Genomic DNA, 6,393 nt, shown 5'->3' on the forward strand with positions numbered 1-6,393 from the left:
TATAATAGATGCTCAAGGAATATCTGTTGAATTGACTTGAACAAGGCAGGGTATTCCTTGATTGATATTTAGTCAGGCATGTGGTCCTAATAACGAAATATTCACACTTCACGCACACGCACATGCATACTCACACATGGAGCTCATATTTTAATCACAGGTTGGAGTTTACACAATAGTTTAAGGTGTATTATCAGCTTTTATGTCCATAAACATCTGTGAAAGAATGCAGAGAAGATGGCTAGCTGCCCACGAAATTTCTATTTCTTCATCTGTAACATAAAGTAGTTGCTGAAAAGTGACTATCTACACAGGACCCCCTACGCTCTCATTTGGCTGGGACTATTTTTCGATAGTTACCCTGACGAAATAAAAACAGCTATTTCTACTCTAGTATGTTATAGAAGGTGAAATGTGGAAAAGTTAAATGACTTAATTAAAGTCAATTCATGAAAAACCCGTTTCCAACCCAGGTCTTTTCAATACAAAGGCTGTGCTCCTTTGAATAGTCTATGCTGCCTCCCAGCTAAACAGCTAACTGGTGTTGGCTAGGCAGGGTTACTGGTAGAGGAGCCCCTTCTTTCTGACGTCTTGAACTTAGTATCTTGCATTCATGAAGTTGATTTGACAACTCAACATGAGAATGGTAATTTTAATAATGATAATAATAAAGGGGCGCCTGGGTGGCTCAGTCAGTTAAGTGTCTGACTTTGGCTCAGGTCACGATCTCAGAGTTTGTGGGTCTGAGCCCTGTGTCAGTCTCTGTGCTGACAGCTCAGAGCCTGGAGCCTGCTTGGGATTCTGTGGCTCCCTCTCTCTCTGCCCACCCCCCCCCCCCACTTGAGCACACATGCGTGAGCATGCTCTCTCTCTCTCTCTCTCTCTCTCTCAAAAATAAGTAAATAAACATTAAAAAATAATAATACCATCATGTATTTTTAGTGGTTTATAGTCGATCAGGTGTTTTCTTATATTTAAGCTTCATAATAACTATACATGGTATATAGAAGATTTTTCCTATCTCTGTGTTATATGTAATCAAATGAATCTTAACTAAATATTTTTGTTGCAAATTTTATTATTCAGTTTAGGAGAATGACAACTCCAGCAAGAAGGTCCTTAAGAGGGAAAGGAAGAAGTAAAGAGAGAGTCTCAGTAGAATACCTGACATCATTGAGTGTTTGAAGCAACATTTGAGGATATAGCCAGCAAAGTGAAAAATAATTAAAACTTTAGGGAAAAAGAAAATACTGTGAAAGAAAGAAAATGGAATAAGAATTACCCTACTTGGCTCTCTAGAGCAAAATATTTACCTAGCCATAATCGTGTATGTACTATTTATTCATTCAACTAGCTATAGTGATAAAACCAAATAGGGCCTGTGAGATAGAAAGGTGAGGCTGAGTTGTAAGAAGTCTAAATCTTCCCAGCAGGAACTCTGTGGATAATGTTTGAAATCAAACAATCAGAAAACATCAGTCTGGGCATGTTGCTTGTATGAAGAGAAACAGCTGCCAGAGGAAACCAGTGGGAAGGGTTAGACCTTGTTGCCTCTGACGTGGTGCAACTTATGAGTGGGAAGCAGGGTTTAGATTCTCAGTATACATCTCTGTAATACTGGAAGTTTTAATCACACATATATATCACTCGAATTAGAAATACCATTTATTTTAAGTGATTTAAGAAACGAGAAATACTTAATACTAGTCAGAATGATACATATTTATAGATCTGGCATCTACTTCTTCTCCCAGGAGGACAGGTGGTACAGTTGGCTTCGATCCCATGGCTGGGGCTAGAAGTGGTGAAAGCACTTCTTATACAGAAATGCAGACATATAGGGACTAGGCTGTAGGGAGGCATGAAGAGATGCTGAGAGAACATTCAGCAGTGACTTTCATAGTGTAAGCAACAGAGCTTAAGCCTCGACTAAACAATAGAATCAGTGAGCATGGGAAGGACTCTAGTTTCAAAGGCAGGAACAACAGACTTGCAGATGGACCGGATATTGACTCTGAGAAAAAGAGGGGAATCAACAAGGACTTTACAGTTTGGATCTGTACAACATAAATAATTTAATTGCCATTTATGGAGAAGACTGTATGAGGAACATATCTGGGGGATTAAAACCAGCGGTTCTGCACTGGACATGAGAAACGTGCTGGACCTACCAAACATCTCAGCGGAAATGTCAAGTAAGTCTTCAGACATAGGAGTCTGGAATTTGGGAATAGTTCTAAGATAGAGATACAGACTGGAGAGTCAGTGTATAAATGGTATTTAAAGCCATGAATGAATGAGGTCACCTAAGGAGTGAGCATAGAGAGTACAGGTATACTGTCTGAGGGTGGAGTCCTAGTCAGTCTGAAGTTTAGAGGTGGGGATGGTGAGAAGGATCTAGCACAGGAGACAAAGTAATGGCTTAGTGGTACATGGGACATAACAGAAAAAAGGGCCCCAGTTTCTGAGGACTACAGGCAATTTAGCCCTCCGTGGATAGACAGATTTCAGACTGCCTCCCAAGAAAAAGAGTGCCAATTTATCCTAGTTTCTAATTTTTAAAAAGTGTGCTATACTATATATACATCTCTTGTAGAAATAAGGACTTGTAATATTTTCTAATAATGTAAAGTAGACAAAGTGTAACTTATATGTGTATCTTTACGCATTTGTTCTCTGTTATTTTACAAGAATAAAAGGAAAACAAAACAGGTTTCAAGAAACATTAATATATTACACACACCATTACTTGACTGTCAGGCTACTTTCTTTGAATTTTGTTAACTTATATCTTTTACGTTAGCTCAAGTTTAAATATTCTTTTTGTCACTTAATTATTCGCCACTCAGCGCTTTGCAAACGACTTCAGCGTATTTTGTTAGCAATAACTGCCTTTGGCTCCTTTGCCAAGTAGTTGATATCCAGATGCTCGTAAGCACAATGATGTGTTGGCATAAACTAATTATCTGCCATGTGCAACTATTTATACATCCCCACTACATTGGTAAGATATGAAAGCGATTTACAATTCACTTTAAATAGCCACATGCACCTGCAGGCAGTTCAATAATACAGAAATGAATGATAAAGATAGGTTAGGCGTCTTTGTTCTTTATGGCTTTAAGAGTTCAAACGATTATGAACAAAACATTTCCTTTCACTTTGCAGCATTGCAAACACTGTGACAACTTTCTTTGTAAATTCTTGAATTAATTCTGGAGTGTTGTTCTTTGGAAGCAAAGAAACCAGAGTTCTACCTCTCATAAAATTCAGGCAGATGAGTTTGTTATATTATTATTATTTTTTAATTTGGGAGAAGTGGGAAAAAATGTGAGATTGGTGATTTGATGGTCAAACTGAGAAAAGTAAGTGGAAGAACATGGCTTCTGAATTCACTTCATAGGACTGAGTTTGAATCCTGTGGCTGTATGGCCAGCATACCTCTGAGGCACTGTAGGCATGGTACTTGGGCCCATGCTTTTTTTAATTTTTTAATTTTTTATTTTTAGTGATTCACAAAATATTTTGATTTTAGTTTCTCTTAAAAATATTTTTAATGTTTATTTATTTTTGAGAGACAGAGAGAGGCAGAGCACAAGCAGGGGAGAGGCAGAGAGAGAGAGGGAGACACAGAATCCGAAGCAGGCTCCAGGCTTTGAGCTGTCAGCACAGAGCCCGATGCAAGGCTCAAACCCACAAATTGTGAGATCATGACCTGAGCCAAAGTCGAATGCTTAACAGACTGAGTCACCCAGGCACCCCGATTTTAGTTTTTCTTAAAAACAGAAATAAAAGCAGACTTAGCCTGGATAATAAGTCTTTATACTTAGGCAATTAACAAAATATTGCTTTTATTTTATATCTATCTATCTATCTATCTATCTATCTATCTATCATTTATTTACAGAGGAAGGGGTCCACAAAGGTAAAACAGCCGGGGGCTTATGAAGTTATAATATGTATCTGAGTGGCTCTATCACCGTGAATGAATAGCTTAACCAGGTTGAACCTTACTCTCCTAATCTTTAAGGCAGAGCTAACATCTCAGAGGGCTATTACAAGAAACTGGTGAGATGCTATATATAAAGTTCTTCATATAGTGTCATGCACAGTGTTGATGCTCAGTAAGTGTGAAATAGTATTGTTTTAGTAAAAACGGGGCATTTGCCTCCATAGTAAAATGGCTAAAGAGCTCCATTTCTCTGTCTCCATTTCTTCCTTTTAACACTACATTGCTGCTGGATGAAGCTGATTGAGAGGGTAAGTAAACTCAATTAGAAGAGTTCTTTATAAAGATAACTGATGGCATTAAACTGAAATGTCTTGTGCTATACAATCAGTTTCCTTAGCTTATATGAAGCCCATGTACTTTATGAACTGTGTGTCAGTTTACATTAATTTTTTATTTTGATGATTGATAAATGAGTGAAAAACTAAATTTTCGACCAAATTCCTAAAAAAGTGACTACAGACAATTTATTTTAATTTGAAAAAGGATTGTGTATACACCTTACATCTACCATATGAAGTATGCTAGAATTCTTGTGAAAAGGAATTGAAGAAAATAAAATCATAGTATATCTTTCCTTCCCTGGCAGCCAGAGTTTCGGCCAAATAGAAAAAAAACGAAACATTCCTAATTTTATTTGCTGCTTTTTTGATAAAAAGATGATGGAAAGTGAAGGGAAAGAGTGACCTGAACATTAATCTTCTCCAAATAGACTCTGATATAAATGTCAATCTGCACATGGGGACAATGTAGACCTTCTCAAGGTCAGATGGTTTAAGACTCTGTGTAGTTTTCTGTTCCTGCAATTTCTGTTCCTGTTTCTAACCTTCCCAATTCTGGTTACTAACTCATTAATCATGCCCTCCCCCAAGTAGAGAATCTAATACTAATAGTATCAAATGGTTTCTTGGCCAGCAGCTTAGACTTACTAACTTTTCATCGTTTTCTTGAGCTCTGATTTGTGGCTATAAATCTGTTATCTTTCGATTTCAATCCTACTCATGCTAGCATGTGCCATGGTGAGGCTTCTTTGGGGAAAGATACTAAGACTTAAAATATCTTTGGCTCTGACTTATGTACCAACCACCATGTTCAAGAGTTGCTTTCCATATTATCGGCAAGTGTTCTAGAAATAAAACACCTTTTCTGCCCCAAACTCTCCTACTTCTGTTGTTTCTTTCCCCAGGGAAGCCCTGTCCAAATTTAAGAGCCTAGGCTCAGATGTGAGTAAGCCTTCCCTTTCTGTACCCACTCCAGCCAACTTGTGTCACTATTGCTACCTTTAGCCCTATGCCAACTATAAAGCCCTGGCAACATTTTCTTAAACACCAGCTGCTCACTCCTTGTTTTCTCATTTTCAAACTCTACAGTTCCTTTGAACAGTTCCAAATTACTCAAGTGTGCCAAAACCAATTCAGTCCTTCAGTGAATGTCAGGTTTTCTAGGTAAACATCAGTAACCACCTCTGGTTAGAGGCAATCCCCACCCTGCAACCTCTCTGGCAGATGTTAGTCACAGTGAAAACAAATCTTAGGCCAAAATCTGCCTGCCCTATAAAAGACATTCATTAACAAGCAGACATAATCGCAGAACTTTTTAAGCTTAATTAAGAAAGGTTTGTTCTCGGGGCGCCTGGGTGGCGCAGTCGGTTAAGCGTCCGACTTCAGCCAGGTCACGATCTCCCAGTCCGTGAGTTCGAGCCCCGCGTCAGGCTCTGGGCTGATAGCTCAGAGCCTGGAGCTTGTTTCCGATTCTGTGTCTTCCTCTCTCTCTGCCCCTCCCCCGTTCATGCTCTGTCTCTCTCTGTCCCAAAAATAAATAAATGTTGAAAAAAAAATTTAAAAAAAAAAAAAAGAAAGAAAGGTTTGTTCTTTTGCCCCCTCAGGTTCACAGATGAGCATCGTCCATGAAAAACACTCACTCTGAGTAAGGCACAAGAGGTTCTAATGGCAGGATATGCAGGCTTTGTAACTGGACCCAGTGGCAAAACGTCTCTGGGTAAAACATCCTAAAGACGGAGTGTTGCACTCTGGGTGTTGATTGTTATTGAGCTCAGTTTTCTCATACTTTATTCATGCAAGGATCTTAAACTCCTCTTTACTTTTCATATATACCAAATCCCATTACTATTACCAACAAAAGGTTATTTCCTATAGGTCTCGTGTAAATTAATTAACCCAAAGGGGTTGATTGATAGTGAGACATTTCTTAGGCTAATTAACTCTCTCTAGAGTGTTAGTTAAATTTAATTTGTCCACACATATGTCATACTACTTATACTGAAATATTTAAAGTTAATCACACCCAGAAAATAAAGCAAACAAACTAGCTGGTGAGAGGATTCTTCAGTAATGTCCTCCATGACTTAATAAATAAAGTCAATG

Source organism: Prionailurus bengalensis, chromosome B1 (assembly GCF_016509475.1).
Source record: "Prionailurus bengalensis isolate Pbe53 chromosome B1, Fcat_Pben_1.1_paternal_pri, whole genome shotgun sequence".
Taxonomy (NCBI): Eukaryota; Metazoa; Chordata; class Mammalia; order Carnivora; family Felidae; genus Prionailurus; species Prionailurus bengalensis.